The sequence below is a fragment of the Strigops habroptila genome, chromosome 1 (assembly GCF_004027225.2).
Source record: "Strigops habroptila isolate Jane chromosome 1, bStrHab1.2.pri, whole genome shotgun sequence".
In the NCBI taxonomy this organism is placed as follows: Eukaryota; Metazoa; Chordata; class Aves; order Psittaciformes; family Psittacidae; genus Strigops; species Strigops habroptila.
In genome coordinates this window covers 46,341,403-46,367,248 of record NC_044277.2, presented here as the reverse complement: position 1 = coordinate 46,367,248, position 25,846 = coordinate 46,341,403, and the positions used below count along the sequence as shown (strand labels likewise).

The 25,846-nt window shown below is 40.0% G+C and overlaps 1 protein-coding gene across 2 annotated transcripts in view; it reads right to left on the bottom strand.

The window, feature by feature from the left end:
- The window catches only part of CHST9 (carbohydrate sulfotransferase 9), an 86,469-nt gene extending 79,884 nt beyond the window's left edge, over nucleotides 1-6,585 (bottom strand). The window contains exons 1-3 of one of the 2 annotated variants that reach the window (XM_030486268.1): nucleotides 6,532-6,585; nucleotides 5,744-5,875; nucleotides 1,063-1,122 (exon numbers count right to left, since the gene is read on the bottom strand). The gene's annotated coding sequence lies outside the window, so the exon portion shown is untranslated. Of the gene's footprint in view, nucleotides 1-1,062; nucleotides 1,123-5,743; nucleotides 5,876-5,985; nucleotides 6,269-6,531 lie in introns of those variants that run through there. The other variant, XM_030486258.1, reaches the window with a different exon arrangement.
- Between the last annotated feature and the right edge of the window lie 19,261 nt (nucleotides 6,586-25,846).

Below are 25,846 nucleotides of genomic sequence, written 5' to 3'. Positions count from 1 at the left end.
GAAACTGACCTGGTCAGCAAAAGGAAAAGTGTTAAAATTCAACAAAATGGAAACCCTTATAAGTGCATATCTGATAGAAGTGTCTGGTAAACTACTGCAAAGAACACAAGAAAAAACTCAAGCTTTTAAAGGAAGACATTTTACTGAAAAATATTTGCAAGAGAAATCTGTTAACAGAGCTAAAGTACACATGCATCCAAATAAACAGAAAAAGAAAAATGCAGACATTTAACAGTTATTCTAAAATGTACAAGTACTGCATGTTCCATAAGTTTGTATTTTTAAATACTGTTAAATACTCAGCACTGTTACATCTATAATTGCTGAGTTTCACACACATACACATAAGGCTTAGCAGGAACTCTCCTTAAAAAATAGCTGTTGAATGAACAAAGTAACTGCATTCAGAAGACACAAAAGATTTCAAGAACAACAAAATTGCATTCAGAGCTTTAGAGGTTTTTTTCCCAATTCTGTGCCATTAAGATTATACACTTCTCTAAAGCAATACACTTGCCTGCAAAAAATGTAAACCAGAGTTTAAATATTAATGCTTTTATACTTAATTGTTCGGTAGAAGACAGCTAGACATTAACAGAATGTAAATGCTCTGTCTGAAGTTTTCTGCATGGGCATGAAGTATCTGGTTTGAATCTGGAACATGGAAGGAAGATGACTAGGTGCTTTATTGCATCTAGTTCCTTCTGCCTTGATTCTGCAAAGATAGCATTTCTTACATGTTATATACACGTACCTGTTTGCAGCTACTGTGATGATGCACAGGATTGGAAGGAAGCAGTAAAAATTGGGCAAAAACAATAAAAATGCTCTTTGCTAGCTGTTATCTCTTGCACAGTTTCCTACAGTGCTCTTAGCACTGCCAGACTTGCAGTCTTCCTTTTCTATGTCAAAAGGTTTACTTAGGTCTTTGCACCTAACTTCAGTCATGCAGCAAATGCACTGTTCGCATGTCTTTAGAAACTGCTCTGTTGACAAGACAGAAGCTTCCCAGCATAAGCAATGCTTCAAGAACCATTAGTCAAAGGACCAACAAATACAAACCTCTTCTGTTTTCCCCCAGACAAGAGCTGTGTTCTTCATGTAAAAGGACATTGACAGCATCTGGAATAGAAACAAAAAAGCCAAATAAATAAGACGTGGACGTATGAATGAGTATCTTTGAAAGAAATGAATCAAACTGGAGGTACTAGAAAGCAGGAATCAGTTTCTTTTGGGAAAGTTGTTTGGGATTCATAACTTTCTCACAATAAAAAAGCTAGTGATCCAGACACAAACCGTGAATAGTGGCATGCTTCCAAATAAGCCCGCTTTTGTGATTTTATCATTTGTTTCCACCTCTGACTACACAAAACTCTTGCATTATCAGCCCTTCTTTCTGAAAACTAGTGTCTTTGAGTGGGTGAGAAAACTTTTCTCAGGCCATATGGATGACGCTGAAGACAAAGTATCTCACACCACACCTCCACGAACTTTTCCAACATGTACAGGCTGGCACTGCTGCTCTCTCCAGCCACTTGCTCTCATCATCCCCAATTGTCCAGCTCTTGCCACTACCAGGAGGGCTTACACACCTGCACTGTAACATTCAGATAGTTCATCCAGCTAAAACCTGTTCCAGGAAGAAGGAATGGGTACCTTACTGCCTTATGAAGTCAGAAAATGCTGGTTTAATCAAACTACAGCCCACAAAGGATTTACCTAAGGAATAGTGCTGATGGCTTTTCCTTTATCTGTACCAGCCATCACATGCATCTATAATACATGATGACATACGATATATAGCTGACCTTGCTCAAACACCATCATGGTTGCACGCAGCACCATATATCAGCCCTGCATCATCAGATGCACATAAAATCAAGAGCACTTCCAAACAATTCCATCTCTGATAATGGAAACAGATGTTTCTTCTACTAGGGTAGTTTCAGTTTTGTGTGGATAGAAGTTCCTAAAAGGCAACAGCAGTTCAAGATGCTTTTTTTTTAAAACTATCAAACACCCTACAGCAAATTTACTCCACCATCACAGTCACTACAATCATATTTGTATCAAGAGTTTTCATGCTGCTTGCAATTACTTTATTTAAATTTAATTTATATGAAACTGTATTCTTTGTTTATGTGTTGGCTAAGTTTTAAGATTAATTTTAACCAGGAGTAACATCAGTTTTAATTAAGACTACCTATTTTAGCACAGGTTAGATTCTAAATACATCAAACCCATCCAAAATCTGAAGGTATTCTGCTACCTTATCAGATCTTTTCAGGCTTTTCAGCTTGAATAAGTAGTTTAATTTATTTAAGGTAGTGATTTGTAACCCACATATGAAAAAATGATAGTGACATTAAGAAAAGTCTGTGTCTAAGAGTCTTCTAGTAGGACTTGAAAAATGGCCACACAACACTGACAAATTTGCTCCTTCAGTATTAAAAAGCAAAGGTCATGAATAACACTCCCTAGCATCCTGGCAAAGAGGAAATACCTGCAAATATTCTTTAATCAAGATGAATGCTCTCTTGTGACTGTGAAGGAAGAGGCAACAAGCAATTACTTTCAACATAAGTATTTTGAGAAGAGATCAGCTGTATCCAGACATAGGTTCAGCATCCCTAGTTAAGCTGTAAATCTTTCCTTGCTTCCAGCCCTGCGCAACATGGCTCCATGGTGTGGTAACTTGACCATTCTGCTGAATAGGATGCTTGTGATGGGGAAACTAATGTAGCCTAAGAAACTGCTGTATCCCTCTTACCCATGCTGAACTCGATTCTTACTTCAGCCTGACTTCCCTCCCATCTCTTTTGGAAGTATGGACCCCAATGCCCCACATGTTTCAACTCATTTTCACAGAAAATGTCATAGTGACACAAACACCCCAAAACTTCAAGTCCTTTTGGAGTACTGGAAAGAAATTACTACCTATTGTTCTTATTTATCATGGAGAAATGGTTAATTTGGCAGACAAAACCACTATATGCCTTAGATGACAACACAGACCTCTTTGCACCAAAAATTTCGAAACTTGACAAATTTATATTCATTCACTTCTGAGGCCAAATTGTTTAACACCATTGTCAAATTTAAGCGTTTCAGGAATCCACATTCCTTCAATGTAAAACCCTTGAATTTTTCCAATTGTGTTTTGGGTCCAGCTGGAAGAATTACATTCCTGCACCGGGCCAACACAAGCAATTGAAGTAGAACAGCCACCCAAAAATGGGGAAAAGTGCATCTCCTGCTTTCGGCATGATTCCTCATTTCAGCACATCATCCACCTTTCTCTTCCTGGCAAGCAAACGCACCTGCAGCTGAGGAGAGGCACCTCCAGCATTCAGGTACCATTACTGGCTTCTTCCTATTCCAGACCACACAAAACCAATGTCATCTGTTTGCAGTATGTTTGGCTAACTTAAGATTTCCTTGCCACTGTTACCCACACCATCACTTAGTCCCAAAATCAAAACCATATAAAAGCAAAACATTAGATTGCCTCAAACTATTTAGAAACATTTTTGTTAATTCCCCTCCACATTTTTTCCTTCACCTGAAAAAAACGATGATCTAGACACGTGTCTTAGCCAGCAGAATACTAATGGAAAAAACAGATGCTCTTTATAGTGGTCAAAGCATTCATGTTACTGTAGGTTACCACAAATTCCCACCCTCTCAGCATCTCCTTAGACACAACTGAATTAGTAAAAGCAAAAGGAGGAAAAGGACACTGCAATCCCACCCATGTATTTTTTTTCTTCCCTCTTTCCTTCCTTACCTCAAGAAGCAACACGTTTTCTGATGCCTCCACTGGAGAACCACAGCAAGAAAATTTTGTATCGAGGAATGTCCTGCTGGACACTGGCCCAGGCTACTTCAGCCAAGTCAGCGGAAGGAGGCATAGATATCTTCTCACTTCAGCGCTCCCCCTCCTCCCTCACTTCTCATCTGTTAGCTTCTGTCCTACTTCACAGCAGGTAATCCTCCAGGATCACCTTTCCACTGCCCACATCTCAACTTTCTGGCTTCACAACTAACACAAGGCACAGCTCCAGCTCTCAACAATGCTTGTGCAGTTCCTCTTGTCAGGCAGTGCTGCTCTTCATTCTAGTTTGTGCCAATATTTGCTAGGAATAAACATACAATATTTGCCATTTTCTTTCTCCAGCAAGTTACGCTATTATGATTGGGTGAAGCCAAAGTCCTTACAGAAGTTTGAATTACGTGTGTAACCAGATCAAGATAACCAAACTCAGTGCTGCTGAGAAAGTTTGTTGAAATAAAAATAATAAAAACCAAACCAAACTTCCCATAATGTAGCCCTTCCTGTCCATAGGAATCTACTGGGCTGGATCAGGGGTATGGTAAAAAATCTGGCAGGCCTCGCTACAACAGGACTGACAACAGACATGGCAGTGCAGTGATGAGTTTCTCTCTCAACGCATGACAGACAGTATTTCAGTACCTGGTGCCAAAGAGGAAGATACCTAGCGTCCAGGCCCACTAGTACATCAGTGTTGCTGATAACTCAGCAACTTCTTCACCTGAAGAGATGCTTATAAGAAGGTTGTGTCAAGATGTAACTGAAGACATCATCTGGCCTGCACAACTTTTATTTAGCAGTAATGGAAGGTTACTACCTACCAACCTTGCAAATCAAGTCAAGAGAATTTTGTCAGCATTCCTAAGACAAAAACAATGAAGTATTTTGTATTAAATAGGTAGGGATTTCTTGTCAAAGGAGAGAACTGTTTAAACAAAGTGAGCATCCTTCACTCAGCCACTGAAAACCCTGAAACAGTAAAAACCCTTTAAAAAGATAGAGCTTAAAAATTTAAAATTTCAAGAGCAGTCAGGAAATTCCAAACACCAACACCATCAAAGTAACTTCCCACTCAGCCAAGTTGCACATATTTAACATTTTTCTACTTCATTGTCCCTTGTTACATTGCAGACCACAATGTTGTTATAGCAATTATGTTTTGTTATTAATGCACTTTAAAGCATACAACACGTTATGCAAAATTATTGTGGCAAAGAAAATATGGTTTGCATTTGATTTGGCCATTAAAGTCGCTAGTTCCTCATTATCCTTTCAATATATTTCCAAAGGAAAAAACCTGCTTTTAATGAAGCAATGGATATAAACAAGGCTCATTTTAGTAAAGAGGCATATGTCGATTTCTGGTGCCATTAAATCTTTCCATAGGGATCATACTAGGTGACTCAAAGTAGTCAATAGCACCTGCACTGCTTCTGAGAACATGCACAAATACAACCACTTACCTGGTCCTGCTCCTTAACCATAAATCCTATTGGACTTCAGACTGTATTAGTTTAATCCACATGTCAACCTTCAGCCACTTGTAGGTTAATTTAAAGCTGAAGTTCTACTAATTATTCTTCAGAAAGAAACAGACAAAAGCTATGCTTGTGTTAACAACAGGTAAATGCAGAGTTGTCCTATCCATGAGCACATAGGTTAACACGCCAGTGTCATGAAAAGTTTTGCTTACTTAAAGAGAACAGAGAAGACACTCCAGCACTGAAAGCACTGGGATTGGAACTTCATCGGTTTACCAGACTTTTCCATATCAAGGCTTTCATTCTACAGCTGCAGGACATCTTGCTTTGAAAAAGGAAAAAGCATTTTTATTCTTTGTAACAGCTCCCAGTCAGGAATGGGGACCCCACTGCACCTCAGCAGACAAAGATTGGCACGCGTAGGTCTTACCTGCCTGAAGCACTGCTGGAAGTCAGCAAGCAGTCCCCATGGAAGTCACCTGGATTTTGGGAAGTTGGAGTCAACAGGAAGGCAACTTGATGGCTCTCAATCTGCTGGCAGGGTTGCAGGTTTCTTCCTCATCTTAGGATAGCAAAGAGTAAGAAAAGGACTGTGTCAAAGCAAGATCTTGCATTTTTTAAACTGGTGAATTTACACGATGTTGTTTATTGACTGCAGCAAACAGAACTCACTCTACTGCTTGAAAACGCAGGGGCACCACTAGGCAGTTTTTTTAATTTTGAAGACCTGTCCCGAATTCCCGATTCCCGCAGTGTGACGGTGCGCGAGGCAGTCGAGGAGTCAGCAGAAAAGTTGGTAGCTCTGCAAAGCAGCGGAGAGCTCAGCAGTATCCGCAACTTCTGGGGACGCCCCGCAGTCCCCTTCTGTGAGAGGGGACGACGCTTGGCGGCCGCTCCCGGGGCTAGGAGCCCCTTGCCGTGGAGAGCCGGGGCGGACGAAGCAGGGGCTGACTTTGCTTCACACACACACACACCCCCCCCCCCATCCGTCTTCTGCGGGCGGTCCGCGATAAACGTACCTGGGCGGCGGCGCTGCCTCCGCCGAGGGAAGTCCCGGCGCCTCGGGGCTGGGCGGTGCCGGCAGGGTGCTGCACCCGGGGAGCCGCCGCTTGCGAGGCCGCGGAGGACATCACGCAGCAAACCCCCCAACACGCCGCACCCGCTCCCCCCCCCATCCTCCCTCCGCCCCGGGTGGAGGCCCGCGCAGCAGCCCCTAACCTGCCCGCCGCTCCCGGGAGGCGCCGGCGCTCAAACTTTCACCGCGAAACTTTTGGGGCCCCGGCCTGAACGGGAGGCCTCACCGAGGCCGGGCGGGCGGTGCGTGTCTCCCCGCCGGGTAGGTGAAGGGAGCGTTTGCCCGGCGGCGCGGTGGCTGCAGAGCCCGCGTGACGGCGCGGATCGCTGCTCGCTGCTCCTGCCACTCTGAGCGCGCCGGAGATTAAGCGCTTTGCTAACAGGTTTTGTTTGCTGTTTCAGATCCGGAGGTAGCCTCTCCCTGTGCGAGCAAACAAATATATCTAAGTTGTCAGGTAAAGGCAAGTCGTAGCTGTAAATTAGCTACTGAAACAGGTAGCATAAAAACTTTATTGTCGTCTATGGGAAATGGGATACATAGAAAAAATATTTAATTAGTACTTATTAGCACTTCATATGTGCCTTGCAAACGTAATCAGCTTATTCTGACAATAGTCTAGCCATATAGATAAATAACGTTATTTCTCTTTAACAGGCGTATTGCTTTGCTTATGTTTCTTCAAGGAAGTCCTAGAAGAAATAGCTCTTGCTCTTGCTAAAATGGGGTAAGCACAGAGGAGTTTGGACTTCCCAGAGCTGTGCTCAAACCAATTCTCTCCAGCCATCTCCCCTTCAGTGCTACATCCCTAGAATTACTCCAGCACACACTTCCGACATGCTCCAAGTCACTGCCCCATCGCTCACTTATGGCAGAAGACCTTTCTTGAAATAACAGTAACGTAACACTTCATGTTTTCACATGTTCTACCCTAACAGGTTTCAAATCGTCTCACACGCTGTTACAGCAAGCACACAGGGATCGCTTCTCCAGCCAGCAAAACATAATCACCTTCTGTGTGAAGCTGAACACTGCCAACCAGCTCAAGATGGTGTTTCAGAGCAGAGAGCTGTGTGCTGCTCTGATTTCCAGAGGGCTTAACTAAGCAGAGTGTAATTACCCTGACCAGAGCTTAGACTTTGGGGATAACACATGGTCATTGAAAAGTGCCCCGGGATCTGCAGCAGCCATAGGCAGGCAAGACCTGGGCACAGGGGAGTCCCTGTGGATTTCCAATCCAAGCAGTAAGCCATCCTGCTCCAGTTTATGTTGGGTTATGTGAATATGTATAGTTTCACTATGGTGCTATAAATTCGCTCTCTTTTATCTGGAGTATCTCCTTAGTCACAGTTCATTATAGGGGTCAGCAGCTCAGAAGAGACCTAGAAAACAAAGATTTTTCCTTCTTTTCCTTTAAAACCACCCATGGATTTACTTCTAAAGTTCTGGTGAGAAAAGTCTGCCCCCCCCTCCCCCCCATCTGTAGCTTGTCTGGTTCCCTATTAGAAATAAAAGGGGATGAAGGAGGGAGGGAAGTAGGTTTAACAGCAGAATATACTAGTTTGCTATTTCACAAGATTTGAGCACACTTCTTGTTTTAGACAACCTGGCAGGCATGTGATACTGTGATAACCATATGCTCTCAGAAAAAAATGCAACCTCGTATTCAAATTACAGATCTACTAGTCCCTGATGGCCAGTGAGATTTTAGAGAAAAACAACATGCCTACTGGATTTTAGTTTCCTGAGGTAATGCACTCAGAAGATTGTAATGAAAGTCACTGAAGCTTCTAATAAGGGTATACAGATTAACCTTCTGAGTGTTGTAGATTTAATTTCACTCAATAAGTACATGCTGCAAACATATTTCTTCAGATTGATCTGCACAGGCTGTACCCATTGACTGATTGAAGTTATATATAACAGTGAAAAGATCAGATTTCTTGATTTTTTTTTTTTTTTTTTAGTTAAAGGAATAAATTAATTGCTTTGGGATAAAGCCAAGTCTTGTTTTACAACTTAATAAATACCCTCTCCCCTCCAATTTCCTCCCCTCTGTGCATTTAGCTTATATAATGCTTGTTCCACCACAGGTTCTTCCAGTGCAGAGGGCATATTCCAGCCATGGATTTAAGTTCTTTACAAGACTAAAAATTCAACATGCAGGTGAAATTGGACACTGGATTAGGAAGCTCATCAGCTACGTAAATGTAATCAGCACCTTCTGAAGCCTGACATAGAGCGAAAATGAAACGAATTACGAAAAGGTGGCGGCAGTCTGTCTGTGTCAGAGGGATTGGTATGGAGCCAGCGCCTGCATCAGAAACCCTATTCTTGGCAGGTTTCTGCATGTATCTCATGGCTTCTTATGGTAGACAGGCAACTCAATGGTTAAAGTCAGCAGCGTCATCTTTTGCAAGCAGTGAGGCAGCACCTGGGTGGTGATGCCTCCTCGCAGTGACAGGAGCAGTCGGTGCAGTTGGAGAAGAAAGGCAACAGGCGATGAATCGAAACTGAAACCTGACAAAAATTACAGGTCAATTTGTAGAAATAAAACCACTTTTACTCTAAAGTAAGATCAGTTAAAGCTCTTTAAGCACATTTTCTGTGTAGATTTTCAGCTAAGCTTAGCAGCAACAGCCATGGAGGAAAGTTTGGTGTGGAGAGTAAGTCACAGTTACCCATGCTTGCAAGTGCTTTTCTGACGACTGCTAGTGCACACTGTGTAAGTCCCCTAAATGTCCTGTGGGCACTTAGACCGTTCCCTGGTGTGAGGTGGGATGGAAACCACATGTGCCATTGCTGTGAGCTGTTAGGAAACCACTTGCTCTTGCTCAGCTTTCCACACAGCCCAGGTTTCCATCTGACATTTTGCAAAGTTTGCAGCAAAGCTAGCTCAGCCACCCACACAGATATACACATTTAAAGGAGTCAGAAACTGTGATTCTTATGTTTAAAGAATAATCTAATATGAAAACCATGACTCGGGTAGCAGCTGGGACAATATTGTGCCTGTTTGGCCTGATCCTTTTCCAAAGGTGAATGATTAGACCTTCAGAGGGTTTTTTAAATTAGGGAAATTCATTCCAAGTGCCATTATCATTTACTGCAGTGAATTTTGGGATGGGCCACACTGGCACAGTTTCAGTGCTGTGTGTTGTATATCAATATAAAGCCGATTAAACAAACCTTTGGTGATTAAAAGCATTTTATCATTATGAAGGTGTCTTTTGCTCCAGGGCATAAACCATTCAGCAAGTAGTTTCATCTTATTTCCTTGAGCTTTTTTAATTTTCAGCTAATTAGCTAGAAATACACCACCTACAACATGCTCCTTTTCTCAGTTAGGACGCTAAAATTTGCCTCTACTAAGCATTACCATGAGGCATTTGCTTGTTTCTTTAAAAAACTGCAAGCAACTCGGTATAAAAATCATTTGCTCAGTAACTAGCATGCTGGGATAATTATCAAAGCCTTTCTAAGCAAGTTGTGTGCTCATTCAAAAATATTAGGCAATTCAGAGTGTCTGTTGTTCTTCAGCTATTACAAAGTTTTGTTTTTAAGAAGTCTCTAAAAACAAACCCAACTTGACTTAAACACTTCAGTGAGTTAACTGTGAACCTATTTTATTCTAATGGGCTCCTGTCTCAAAAAATGGCTAAAAGAAAACAGTAGCTGCAGTATTTTTTTCTGAAGGTGTGTATATTATCTTACTGCAATTCTAAAATGTTCTTTAAATGGCAACCACTACTCTGTCAAGCACTGCAGGGATAGAAAATGCCTCAGGATGTCCTGAAAATTGATTTTCTGAAAAAGGGAATTCATTCTGTATTTAAAAGGCTGGTGAGGTCTTCCAGTCACAGGTGTAAATGGGAGGTTAAGATTAGCTCCCCTTCTCTTACTCCCTCTTCTCTAGCACTGGATAATCAGGGTATATGTATGCTCTCATGCTATTATATGATACATTTACATCTTAGATCAAAGTACTAGATTTGCAGGCTCCATGCATGGAGGTTTTCCAGACAAGGCTGGATAAAGCCCTGAGCAACCTGGCCTGACCCCATGACTGACCCAGCTGTGTGCTGCAGATCAGACTAAAGGTTTCCTGTGATCCCATCCTTTGTGAGTTTTGTGTCCTGTGCTGTCTTCCTAGATAGTGCATCTAAAAATCATGATGTCATGATTTCACCAGAAATATCTCATCTCACTCCAAAAACGAGATCTGAAGACTGCTACCCTACCACAGATGAATGAACAAGATCCTTAACTAACATCAGAAGGCTTTCTGTTGAAATGTGGTTTGTAAAGCAAGGAGGCAGTTCCTCTGAAAACCTTCATCACTTCCATGAGAAGATTCTGAAAGAGATCTCTTTTTCCAGGGCTTTTGAACAGTGTTTGTAAAATCTGTGTAACATTGTAATTTCTAGTTTGCCTAGTTCTAGAGAAGGGGAAACATTTATCTTTTTTCCGCCAAGTAATGCTAGATCATGGTACCTCCTGGAAAAGAATAGCCTATTGTGTTAGAATGTCTAGCTGGGAGACAGTTTCTTTGGTGTTTCAGTTATCAGTATCACAATGTTCACCACAAAATTAATTGTGAATTTCTTAACTGTTTGATTTAAATACTTTAAAGGCATTCATAAAGATCTTGAAGGATATGTTCTTCATGCTTGTCTTTCAATTTTGGTTGAAGAGATCTTAGCAGATCAGTCTTAGCAGATCATCTCCCTCGTTACTGTGGAGTCTGTATTTCTCAGCTAAGACTGACTGCTCTTAGGCAATACACAGACTGAACTCCTTTTCCCCCCCCCCCAGACCCCTCTTAGACCAATTTTACTATCTTTTACATAACTACTAAATGTCAGAAAATTAAAATCTGAATATTGTGCTCTGACCTCTACACATCCCCTGAATGTGAGACAAACAAAATTCTCTCACTCCCAACAGCACTCCTGGTAGTAGAAAGTTCTTCACTGATTCAACATCTGTTGGCAAGCTGTCTGTATAAATCGACAGAGAAATGAACTGATACATGAAACTGAGTGTGCCTCTAAAGTGATTCACAATCTGTTGAAACAAGACACCATACCATTAAATATGTAATTCGAGTATTCTAGTTTCCCTTCTAGACTAAAATACCTGGAATAAAAACCAGAGATATGGTGACATGACAGTCTGGCAGCCGCCCCAAAGCACAGATAAAGGAAGACTGAAATAAAACAGTACAGAGTTCTCTTAGCCAGTGCTAGCATTGTGCTACATGTTGAGTGTTTGCATTGCTTACTAGAACCGGTGGACATATTTTGAACCCATTCTGACAGACTGAATTCAAACATTGAGCAAACTATGACATTATGGTATTCATATGTGCCAGGAAAAAAAAGTTACTGAGAAATTCTAGGGCACATGAGGGTAGAAAGTAGAATAAGGACTAGGCAGACTGACAACCAATCTTTGTATAGTAGCAAAAAGACAGAAAGAGAACTACATTTTCTTTCTTTATTTCTTTATTTTTTTTAATCTAGTGTGGGCATTAATCCCAAGTGTTTGGTCATCATATAATGATTCACATATGGCCATGTGTCGGTACTGTCCTATGCCTTGCAGCTCTATAAAGTACCATTACAAGGACAGTCTAAGGAAAACAAGGTCAGATACTCTGTACTGGATGTAGTTTGTTGCATGCTGGCTAGCCTAAGATTTGGAAGCAATTTTACTGCTCTTTACACACTTTCCTTTAGCTAGAAGTTGAGATACATATAAAACAACGGATAGCTTTTAAGGGGGCATAACCAAAAGGTTAACCTATTATTGCCTGTTTGCCAAAAATATTCTCACGGCTGGGTTTTTAGGTGAAGATATTACACGGAGACAATGGTAACTGCTCTGGTACGCCGTATTCTTTTAGTTATAAACTTTTAGTCTAATTACTATGCTAATGTAGCCAGATCTGTTGGCAGTATTTGATGGAGTTGACTATCATGTGGTGCTGCTTTGCATAGGATCTAGCAGGGTGGATGAAGCTGCACATCTCATTGTCTTATCCCTCCTCCTAGCTGGATCACTACTTGGAATTATGTGTGCTCCTGGTTCTGGGAACAACCTCACATACTAAGAGCTCTTAGTTAAGATTGGGAGATGAGATGGATTTGGGAGCTAGCAGCATGCATGGGCAATTAAACTTTGTATCTTCATAGAAGCATAATAAAGCTTTCCAAACACTAAAGTGCATAACTTTACACGTGAAAATGAAGAGTAGCTTGGGAAAACTAAATATGCTTCTAATATTGGACTGTTCAGAGAGGAGGAGATCTGGAAGAATTGTTTCAGCTCAGGCTGGTAACTAGGCTTAGAGCTATTCTGGAAACAGGGCTAGTGGCAAAAAGTTCTCTAGCTAAGGGGATATCTCTCCTGTCGCATACACACAGCTGGTTTTCCTGCCTGCAGGCTCCACTGCTGCAAAATGCTGTAGAAGTGCAAGTGAATGCCAGGATGGAGCCCTGGAATCATAAAATCTAACACATCTCACAGGTTTCCTGCTAATTTCCCTTGCCTCAGCTCAGCTCAACTGTATAGAAACCATGCTCTCCAGGATTTGGCTTACTTTCTTTCTAGTAATTAGGTTTCCCAGGAAGGTTTTTCTTTGTTTTTAGGAAACTTTTCCTCATAACCAATCTAGTTTTCCCTAATTGATTTCATGCCCTTTTCTTCTTTTCCCAAAGGATGCAGAATAGCTCACTGCCTTCTTTGTGGCAAGCTCTTACGTGGTAAATCATTGCTTCCTACTAAAGAAACCACGACCCAGAGCAGATTGTTTCCTTAATAGGAAGCAATCATCCTTTACCTTGTGTTTGAATTCTGCAATGAATTTATCTCACTCATTAATTCAGTGTAAGTCACCTTCTTTCTGTCTCTGTGTCGTTGTAAACCTGATGAACAAAGGTAGTTTTCTCAAGGATGCTTTAAATGACCCACTCTCCTGGCCAGGGCTTTCTTTAGATTTGTGACTATTGAACTCACCTTTTCCAGATGGTATCATTATCTTCTCTCTCTCCATCTTTGGAGTGAAATTTAAGAATACTCGATAGGTAGTTTGGGACAGACTATGAACTTCTGCAAATGTGCTCCTGCAGGGCTTTCATTGCTGGAAACTTATTCCACATCTGAGGAGAGGAATGTGATCTATCACCCCATCCATGACAGAATCTAAAATAATTTTAGGGTTCACCTTTATGCAGGAAAACATCTCTATGTGCAGTTAAGCACTTGCTAACAACTAATGAAATGTAGCCTATTCTCATGTGGCTTTCCTAGTGCACTAATACACACCTCATCTGGGCTTCACAAATAGAATGATCGTTTATACTTATTTTTAAGTTTGGTGGGGTTTTTTCTGTTTTGTTTGTTTGTTTGTTTGTTTATTTTGTTTGGTTGGTTTTGTGTTTTGTTTTGGGTTTTTTTTAATGTGTTCTTGGGAATTTAATCAAATTTTGGCAATGGAAAAGCTTAACTCTTTTTTGTTGTTTTGTAATTTTGGGGGATATCCTAATTACTATGGGAAAACAGCTAAAGAATAAACAAAACAGCCTGTTATTCTTTTGTTTGCTTTACAAATAAATCCTTTTCTTTATAATTACCCCTTTAAAGCTAAATGCTTAGGTACAAAATATATTGTTTAGGAAAGCTTTACAATCATCGTGGCAAATATTTGTCAGTAAAACTAAAGCACAGATAAAACTATTTATTGTGTTGTTTATAAACTGCAAAGCTCTCTGTCAGTTGTGATTGAGGTTTTTTTTATTTGAATGTTAAGAGAAGAAACGGCAAGAAATGTGGGCCCTGTACACACTTACATCCTTAACCTAACATTTTTGAGTTGTCATAGACAACATTTTCCACCTACAGCTGTCTTAAACTAAATTTTGATTATATATGTAAGGTCAAGACATGTTTAAGTTTACATGCATACATGATGTTGTATACTCTTTTGATTTATAGATATATTTGTATGTTCCTTTGTTTCAAATTTGGAGGTCATCTAAAAAGAGCTGAGCCTCTGAAACCAATTGAAACTTCCAGCAGTGAATTAAAGTAGCAGGAATTTTTTGTTTATTTTCCTTAATCTCTTTTGCAGACACCAAACCGGTGTTAGATACACAGTTGCTGCTTGTGTCAGTGTAATAAAACTGACTGCCAAGCTGTGTTTTCAAAAGCAAATAAATAGAAATAGTCAGGATTTTCAGGATTGTCTGCTGTAAAAAAATCCTCTATGTTAGGTAGCTGACAGGGAAACCATTATCAGCAAATCCTATTGACATCCTGCTGTCAGAGGTCCATACACCACACGGAACCAAATACATTCTCTCACTGCAGTTCGGATTTATTAACCTAGAAGTCCAGAGTCTCACAACATGAAACTTGGCTCCCATTGTGCCTGCAGCCTGGACTACACCAGAGTTTTCACTTGTGATTGCTCTTCTCACACCCCAAGACCTGCGGAAAATTACTGCCACATCCTTTCTTCCAGGTGGAGTAAATAGCCAGCTGCGAGCTGCCAGCTGTGAAACAACAGATTTTATGAAGGACTGCCCCAAAACTATCAGCAGGGACTAACAAGATGGAAAAAAATCAGACTCCCTCTGAATCACCAGTCTTACCATCACCAACTGCCGATTTACATAGTGGTGTAGAGGGAGGGGGACAAGAGAGATGCTTTAGTAAAGGAATTATATTATATTTAGCAAATGAGATAGAGGGCAGTTTCCCTTGAGATCATCTTTTCTTTCCAAGTGTCTGCAAACATGCTTTTAGACTACTTTTTTTAGTATAAGGCTAAGTTGTCCTCTACAGGAGGTCAGAGTGAATGAGTTAGCAGTGTTTGCTCAGGTCTCCTTGTCCCCAGCAAGCGTATGCATGATACTATTCTGGGGCTGCAGGTTATACTTAAAATTTCTGTTCTGCGACCCTACCAGCAAAATGGGACCTCTCATTTAGCTACATCAGATCATGGTGTGCAACTGATGGATCAACTTCAAATAAAATGTATGAAATTCACCTTATAACATAAATGTATCTTATATTCAGCACCTGCCTTCGTTATGCTGCATTCTGCAGCAGCTGTCTGTAAAGATTACATTATATAGGGAAAAAGACTTTTAAGCCATCAGAGAGGACTGAATATGATCCTTTAAGAAGATGATGGTAGTGTGAAACCTGGCTATTTCCAGTAAATGAGTTGCAACTCTTTTCAGATATTACATTTGCCCCTGAGCATCCTTTTTCATTTCTGCATTGTTACGATCACACTTTCCGCTTCAGCAAGGTCTTTTTTTCCCCATCTTAGTGTTAGAAAGCCAGAACTGCCACTATTATCTCTATCGCCATCACAACCAACAGATGGAATAATTTGACAGGAAAAGCTGCAATATCAACTACATGCAATGTAATGTCTTGAAGTGTACAGATAAAATAAGTTCTTCATCTTTTTAATGTATAGTAGCTTTGCATGTGAGGGTAGGTTGAACAGTCAGACAGAATGTCTTTCATCTAGTAAACAGGCCTACATGCTTAGCATAACATGTTTAGTTATGATTTTGTGCATAACACAAAATTTTCCTTTAAGAGAAATAATGAAATATCCTGTATTCCAGGAATGCACACTTTTTCATTTGAGATGATATTAATATCTTGATCAGAGCAGGTCAAGAAATTTCACATTTCTGATTTCCACTGCATACAGTGATCTTGTAAATTAATGTAAATATTTGCAAGTATTTAAACACAGCTATTGCAAAATCTATGGAGGATGCATGTCACGGCAGAAATAGCAGTTCATGGAGCTGGGTGTTTGAGGTTCTGTTGCCAACTAATAGCTTATAATGGGCACAGGTAGTGCATTTTGGTCTGACATGTCCAAGCTCTCGTGCTTAAGCATGAGTAATTGTCATACTAATGCTGCCAAAAACTTTGGGTTGAGAGTGCTGAAGGTAATGGTGGCTGCGGCTCACTGTCATCACCCAAGCCAGTGCCTTTCTCCATATTCATAGAGGCTGAGCCATTATTTCCACAGAGTCTGACAGCCATAGCAATTCCTTGCTTCTTTCCCTTTGAGCGCTTCTAGGTCTTTATCTGTGTAACTCCTGGTGATGCTATGACTATTTAGAAAATCCCTTTAGGTGTTGTCAGTCCCTTGATCAAGCAGTGAAAGAGCAGCTCCTCAGGGTCTCTCTGACAAGACAGAGCCCAGCCAGGAAGCCAGTGCAAAAAGTCTAGAGCTTCCCACTACATGTAGCAATCAAATGTTTCATGCTTGGAGGAACTGCAAGTGAAAAGGTAGTTTATCTGTAAATAACTAACCCCACATTTAGCCATATCTGCATAAATCTGCAGTGACTTTCTGAGTGCGGATCTAGAATTACCTCATTTAGCAGAGCCCCATGTAAGAAATGGGTGCATGCTCAGGAGGGCAGCGGCTCTATCCAGAGGTTAAGGTACACAAAAACATTTCAGGAGCTTGAGGAAGAAAATTAGTGTGTGAACATGAAAACCTGAGGAAGGAATGAAGAAATTAATTACCAGACTAAGGGAAAAACAAAGAAGCATGAAGAAAAACAATTAGTAGTTGAAAATGCTCTTGAGTCCAGTAACCTTGGAGAATGCATTGAGCTAGTAATGGTGGTTGCTGTCACTTAAGGCAATTATTGGATATCATATAAACGTTCTTTCAAACCAAGACAGAATTGTTTGTGTTTTAGGAAGCAGCCATCAATAGTGAAATTAAATATCTGAATGAATGCAGGAACATGTTCTAATAAAACGTGAAGGAAGTAATCAAGGAAGATTATCAGTCTTGTCAGCCTGATATTTAGCAGTGATAAAAAAAGAAAGCCTGGTGCCAATGTACTTTCCTTTTTGCAAGCTGAGCCTACCTAGCATAATATTAAATGGCAGAGACTCCTAAAGAGTTTAAGAGCCTCTCTGAAGGATGGAGCTGAAGACATGCACAAAACTGAGATTTACACTAGATTATTAAAATGGCTTACTCTCAATGCCAAACGAGGGCATCCTGGGATCAGCAGTAACTTCCTGTGATTGCACAGACCAGCCTCTAGTCACGCAGCTGACCTGAATAGGAGACTGATGAGTTGCAAAGAAGTGAGGCATTGTACTCTGGCCTAAAGGAAAGCAAGACTTGACCAGCCCAGGACAGGACCCACTTGCAACCCACTGATCTTTTTTTCGCTGTCCTCAGGGAACAAACGAATGATGGCAGTGCCCAGCTGCAAAATGTTGTCTTGGCCTGGAGGTGCCTAGTACAAATCCTCAAACAGGCGGCTGAAAAGGAGGTCACCACTTGCAATTACAACCTTACACTGTACCGTTTATACAAATAACACCCAGTGATAAAGTATGGCCTCTGCCTGCTACTATAGCTCAACAGATGGGATAGCTGCTAAGCTTAGCTTGCAGGATTGAGAAAAGGATTTTTTGTTTTATAAGCAAGACCATGTGCAGATGAACTGAGGATCTCCTACAGATCACAGATATAAAATCTATTACTTAGCATTTTTTTCTAGGTCAACATACTGCATGTCATTCTCTTCTCTCATCTCTTTCCTGTTTATTTTACTCCAGAAAGTTGTTTGCTTGCTTTTCTCTCATATTCCAGAGCTGAACTTCAGCAACTGAAATTGGTGGGCCTTGCTCAGAGAGCCTCCTAAATTTATTAATGCTCATCTTTGATGAGACGGCTTAAGACAGGTTGCACAATATATTTGCATGTGGTTTCCCTTTTTTTCTATGCTTTTATTATAATTGTTAATGCTCATTTTTGATGAGGAGACTCAAGTCAGGTAATAAAATATATTTGCATATAATTTAACATTGTTTTTCTGTGTTTTTATTGTAAGTAGGATTTATATTTAAAAAAACCCAACATAACCAAAAATGAAGCACAGAAGCTTGTGTCAAATTTTGTGTCAAAGCTTAGCTGTGAAGCCATCTTGACAGCTTTGGAAGCTGCACACTTTGTGCTTAAATTCTAATCTCTTTCTTCAAACACCCAAGTTTGTACCATGAGGTGGTGATCACTTCAGCTACCTTCTGCACACCTCTATATCCACTACAGAACCTGATGCAGCTTTATTCTAGACCAGGCTCCAAATCCCAGATACACCAACAAAACAATTTTTGTGAGATGACATCTTCAGACTAACTCTTTGTATTTACCTTAATGATTAGCATAAGTATTAAAGCAATCTGCTTGAGTGAATTTTTTGATGGCATGAACAAAGTTGTCTCTGTCTATCTGCTGCTTTGTTTTAAGTTGACATTTTTCCTAAGTTGATCAGAACATTAAAATTGCTTATCATGAGTCAAATTTCCACAATTAAGGAAAAAATGTCAGTATGGCTAGAAAGAGCTCTGTGTGCACTGGGTAGAGTCCCACAGAGGGAGTACAAGTGAAAGATGTAACAAATTGGAAATCTTTAACGTATAAAACAAGTTGCCTTCTGAATGTAGCCATTGCAATTTATGATTTCTGCCAAACTATATATTGATTTCTCTGTCTTAAGAGTCAGCAACTTTCTCTGTTGATTGAATTCTAATTACTCACTCCATAGTTACATTGATTTTAACAGACTTCTGGACAATTTTGTACCAGGCTGGTTTCAAATTACATTTAATGGATTCATCATAGTATAAAAACTTCCATTCTACAGCAACTTGAAAAAGAAAGAAATTGTTTTTCCTCCCTTCTGCACAGGCCAAACTTGCCATCAGCTTGTACCACGCTCACTCAGAGTGGTCAGCTGGACTGAGGCTGCATTCCATAATGTTTCTGGGGAGAAAATGCAGAAAAGAACAGTTGGTTTTGTTTGTCTGAACCCAATGATGAATAAATCTATAGCAAACTGTGATTAAACTCGTTGTACAAGTTGGTATTTTTAAACCAAAATTCAAATGCTTTCCATATATTTCATCAAAGACAAAATCTATCTGCACTCTCCAAAATACGAATAATACATATGAAAGACAGGTACATCATATTAGTGCTGCTTATATACTTGTGTAAGGAATCTTTTACTTTGTGTAGGGGCAAAGTGCTCCACCAAGAAGCGGGCAATGTGTGAAGTGTAGTAAAGACTAACAGCAAAAAGATTAATTATAGCATTTAGATCTGTGCACTTTGGAAATATTTGGCTGCAGCCCAGTGTGCAAGTCTGTGGGGCAGAGGCACAGATTACTCATCCAGGTGTTACTTGGGCATTGTGGGTCTGCCTTTACGCCCTGAAGCCATGGGGCATGGGCGATGGGCAGCGAGGTGCTTGTGCAGTGAGGTGCTTGTTTCAGCCACGCGGGGCTGTCCCCAAACCTCTCTGCCTGCTCCCAGGGTCAGTCCCTCAATTATGGGTCCTCCTGCCTGCCTGATGTGCATACAGGCACAGGCATTTGCATAAATCAATACCACAGCCTGACTGTTTTACAATTAATTTCAGGGAATCCTTTTTAGCCTCATGGTTTTATTTCCATTTACCTTGGGCAATGGCTTCCTACTCTTTTGAATTATTGCTACATAAAGGAGCATTCAATATTCAGTCAGGCTGAAAGCTGCTGATTACATTCATCAGCTTTAATAAGATATGTTATTAATTAGATCTTATTTTCTTGAATTATCTATGGATCAAAGATATGATCAATGGCAACCTTTAAATATTTCCAAGTCAATATTTCCAGAGTTGTTTTCCTTCAAAAGGAAAGAAGTGTTTTACCACTAGAAGGACCAGATTGTACTTTCAGGCTTTCTTTAGACTTCTTTTTTTCCTTCTAAAGTTCATTAGTTTGGGGGCAGCAGTTCTGGTGCCAAATGTGGTTGAAGCAGTAGGATATACAATCATAGAATAATTTATGTTGGAAAAGACATTTAAGATCATTGAGTCCATCCATTAATCTAACACTGCCAAGTCTACCACTAAACCATGTCCCTAAATACCATATCTACACATCTTTTAAAAACATCCACAGATGGTGACTCAGCCACTTCCCTGGGCAGCCTCCAATGCTTGAAAACCCTTTGTTGAAGACATGTTACCTAATATCCAATCTAAACCTCCACTAGAGCAACTTGCGGCCATTTTCTCTTGTCCTATTGCTTATTAGCTTGGAGAAGAGACTGACACCCACCTCATTGCAACCTCCTTTCAGGTAGTTGTAGAGAGTGGTAATGTCCCCCCTGAGCCTCCTTTCCTCCAGGCTAAACAACCCCAGGTCCCCCAACCATTCCTCTGAGGACTTGTGCTCTACACCCTTCAGCAGCTTTGTTGCCTTTCTCTGGACCCGTTCCAGCACCTCAATGTATGTTTTGTAGTGAGGGTCCCAAAACTGAACACAGGATTCGAGGTGCAGCCTCAGCAGTCCTGAGTACAGGGGACAATCACTTCCCTGGTCCTGCTGGCCACACTAGTTCTGATACAGGCCAGAATGCTGTTGGCTGTCTTGGCCACCTGGGCACAAGCTGGCTTGGTTCAGCCAGCTGTCGACCAACACCCCTAGGTTCTTTTCCACCAGGCATCTTTCCAGATGCTTTTCCCCAAGCCTGTAACATTACAGATCAACAATCCCAGATTGGTGTAATCTGCAAACTTGCTGAAGGTGCCCTTGATGCCCTTTTTCAGGTCATCACTAAAGATATTAAACAGAACTGGCCTCAATACTGAGCCCTGAGGAACACCACTTGTGACTGGTTACCAACTGGACTGAACTCCATTCACCATCACTCTTTGTGCCCAGCCATGCAGCCAGCTTTTTACACAGCGAAGAGTGTGAACCATGAGCAGACAGTTTCCCCAAGAGAATGCTGTGGGAAATGGTGTCAAAATCTAAAGTCTAGACAGACAACATCCACAGCCTTTCCCTCACCCATTAAGTGGGTCCCCTTGTCTTAGAAGGACATCAGGTTAGTCAAGCAGGTCTACAGGACCAAACCATATTTGATATTTTTATTATTATAAACTGTCTAAACTACTGGATTCAGTAGTACTCTGGTGTCCTGTTCATGAATGCATCACATTTAACCTGTTATTTCAAGTCCATGTTGGGGTGAGACATGGGCACAGCCCTGTCCGTTCCCATTGCCATAATTTCTATGGGAGGGAAGTGGAGTGTGCAGAGCCCAGCTGCGGTGTGCCCCCACTGGTCTGCCTTTGCCCTGTGCCCTGAAAGGACCTGGCTCCTGTCCCGTGCCTGCTGCCATTCTGAGATGGACTTTTACCTGCTCTCTGCTGGAAGGAAAACATCTTCAGAATATGACTTTCAGTGTAAATGGTAAAATAGTGGGTGTATTAGAGAAAAAAGAAATTAATGGAGAAAACTAATTAATTTAAAATCAGACAATGCTCTTGAGTATATGCCTATTGTGCATTCAGAATCACCCACTTGCTACACGTACCCATTCTGGAAGTGGCATACAGAAGTTTTACTGCAATGACAGGTTGTTTTCTTTGCTAATGAGGAAACAAACAATGAGTTATCCTCCTTTATCTCTGCATGTAAGGAATAATTCTAGTAGGCAGGAGATTTTAGTGATTTTAGATGTTGTTTTCTAAATTATAAAGCTTCCCATAGAGATGGTCTTTCCTATGGTGTCTGGCAAACTATGTGATGATTACTCTGCTAACAGTAGTAAATGATCTAAAAATACGTACATCATCTTTTGAAGAACAAAGCAAATTAAAAGAGTTCTTTAAACCTGAGAGCTGAGTCGTTTGTCCTCTGTTAGGATAAACATATCAAGTTAGGCTTTACTCTGAGCAGCCTAGCAGGAAACAATCTGCATAAATGGATGAAATTTTATCAAACAATGAATAAAAGATTCAAACAGAAAATTGGTTTTCTTTTGTTTCTATGAGGACTAAAAAGAATAAAATTACCAGGCTATTTCTTTCCCCTTAAAATCTTTTTATAGATAATGGTGAACAGATGATTCTATCTAACTTCACTTTCAATGAATTGAAGACAAGGTAATATCATCATGCATCTTCTTGATGAGCCTCATCATTTTATTTTCAGTCTAAATCCAGGAGAAAAACTGAACAAGCCATGGATCTACACATCTCTTTATTTAAAAATTACAGCTGAAGGTTAGAAAATGTTTAAGGTCAAACTTTTAAGCTACCATCTGGAGCTCATTTAACAATTGCCAGGAACATCTGCCACCACCGTACATGCCGAAGACAAAACTTAACCAACATAACCTTTTCTTTTAAGGAAAAATCCTAGTCTCACGTGAGCATTGGCTGAGATGCTTTGCTGCCAGCAGGCAGAATTTAGTAAATTTAGTGCAGTTTGGCAACCAGTGGAGCCATTAATAGATAAAGATACTTCTGTAGTTCTTAACAGAGGGTTCACCATCTAAAAGCCCCGTCTCACAAATAGTAGTATCATTTACAGTTTTGCAAAACACATCAAAAGTGTTGTGGGGCAGGAGCGGGGGACATCTCCTGACTGATGAGGATGGAAATGCAGTCATGGGATAGTCACAGTAAACTCCTGTTGCTGCCATTGGAGCTGCCACTCTGCTGTGGCAGCAATGTGGCTTCAGGTCTCAGATTGCTGAAGGCAGTATTTTTCGAAAGTGCTGTAAGGGAAATATGAATGCAGATACTGAAGAACTAAACAAAACACGCCCTCAGAGATGTATATAACATTCTATGAACTTTCATGACAAAACTGAAAGATATAAAAATCAGAGAAACACATGGTTTACAAGCTGTAATTCCTCAGATAGAGCTTTGCATCTTTATTCATATTTTAAGACATAGCAAATCCCACTGGCTAGTAATTCCTTATATGAAGAAGATATTTAGAGTTTTAAAATTATGGTAAGGTTGCCATTCTTTACTCACATGCGTGAATTCCTAGTAGCAAGAAGTAGATGATGTCAGATGAAGACTTATACTATTAAATACAGGACAAATATTTTGTTTTGTTTTGTTTTGTTTTTTTTCATGCCTGTATGGAAATTATCCCCTCTAAATGATGGACATGACATATAAAAAGACTAGTAAGATATGATGAAAATTTTAACTAGAAAGAGATGTTTTACATGATTGCATCATTAATTTAGTGATTTGGTCAGACAGGAGAGACGTTTTCAGACATGCTTAGTATGTCAAACATCTGTAGTTTGGTAAATGTCATGCATTGGATTATTTTCCGTAGGTGAAAATATATTAAGTATTTAGTGATTCATCTGTACTATGTAATAACTGATATGTGCAATTCAAGATAATGCATATGTATATTAATAGGTATAATAAAGAATTTTGTTCCATTTACAGAACACCGAATCTGTATTTTAATGGTGTTTAGAAAGCAGAGAAAATTGAAATTATTGTTTTCATTCAATTGAAAAGCCATGAATGCGACTAAAATCCCCACATTGATTATAGATCAATTTACCTTTGAAACTGAAAAACAGGATTTACGCTCCCTGTCTTGTTCTTTATGAGGATTTAAACTACATTACATTTTGTATTTTAACAGATGGCAGAATTTAATCCTTATCAGAGGGACAGGAGTTATGTAGAAACTGGTAGTTGTCTCATGGTGTGGACAAGAGTAATGACAAGTATTGTATTTTGGTTTTCTTTACTATAGCTAAACATGTATTTGCTAGAAGATTATAATCAAATTATATTTTTTTACTGGCTCTTTGTGTCTGTATGAAAATGCAGAGAAAGGTGCTTGCAGACAAACCAATCGAGTAACTATTTGTTTTCCAAAATTCAGAGCACCGTTATCAAACCCATGACACAAAAGACGTTGAATGTGATCTCCACTTAGGCTTATCTTTCCAGTTCTGTTCAAGAACTTTAACTAGCAGAGGAACCTGTTACTGTGAATATGCTTTTTTCTGGATGTTTAGAAATTATTAAACTAATAGGATCTAAATATTTTCTTTGCTTTTGAAATGCCTCTAGTCTGAAAAGTCTGCTCACAGCTGAAACAGAATTTGTAAGCAGGCTGGCTTTCATGGTGTGACTCTGAAAATACCTCCTCACCTAATCCAGATCACTTTAGACTCCTCAGTCTGTTGAATCTTCCTGGAGTAACTTTTCTACATTATGAAAATTTAAAAAGCTCTTCTGCTTTTGAGTTGACAAGTGAAGAAAGTGATAGTTCTTCACACAGTACTCGCAGATGTAAAGCAGAATATCTCCAAAACTTTTATTACAGTAAAAGGACAAAGAGTGCTGAGATTAATGATAAACGAGATTTATAAGATCAAACATTTAAAAGCTAGAAAAGCCTAGAAATTAAGATTGACAGGCAAAGTTTACAGGATTTTGTTGTACATTTTGCATAGTTTAAAATAGCAAATAAAAATCATGTTTTATGGTTAGCATGGAGCAGTAGAAAGACAAGTCTGAGCAGAAACATGCATGGGAGTCATATAAGAATTCAGTCACATACTTTTTTAAATAGAACTGGAGCTTTTTACTGGGTTATTTTAATTATTATTTTTTATTTTGCAAACAATGCCATAGCTCTAACAAAGCTGTAGGAATGGCTAAGGCTATGTTTTGTTCATTTGTTTGTAGTTGGTACACGTGTATTTGCTGCCCATATTTGCTAAGCTGCATTTTTTGTATTGTTGAAGGTATGCAGAAAACAGTCACAATTTATCGCTTTAATGCATGTCTAATAGCAGCCAGTGTCACCAGCTACTGCACAATACCTTCTTCGTCCCTCTGCAAAATATGGATGATAATACTGTTTACATTTACTTTATCTTAATGCAGTATCATGCTCCTTAATCATTTCTTACCAAGCAAGCACATTTAAGCATTGGACATCCTTAAGGAAAGGGGTAAAAAGGGAAAAGAAAAAGCAGGATAATTTGAAATCAAATTATATTGGAGGGTGGGAAAACTTTAAACCTGGGGCAAACTACTATCAGTTAGATGTTTTTGAAATAAAAACATGGTATGGCCAACACTTTGCTTTTATTGAAGATATTTATAGGTTTTAATAACTACAAAGATTCACACTCAGCATCTAATGTTGCATGCGCTGTTGTGGTTGTAATGCTGAATACAGCATTATACCTTAATGGAAACAGACTTCTGCATGCTGCATGTCATTCAGGCAGAGCCCCCCTCTCACAGCCCTTGCTCTGGCCCTCTGTCACCCTTCCACTCCTCATGGGCCTTCTTGGGCTGCCTAGCAGCAGTTGGAGCTGCTCAACAAGTGAAAAAATCATCTTTTCCCATTCTGCCTCTTGCTAGAGCAGGTACATCTCTTGGTGCCTCCAAAGGTAGATGGACATTTGAAGAGTGATGCAAACCAGGGAGGGAACGAAAAGCCATATCACATATACCCTCCTGACTCCCAGCTGCTGAAAGTTGATGTTTCAGGGTATTCCCTCCATCATTAGGCAGAGGCTATTGTGGTGAATTG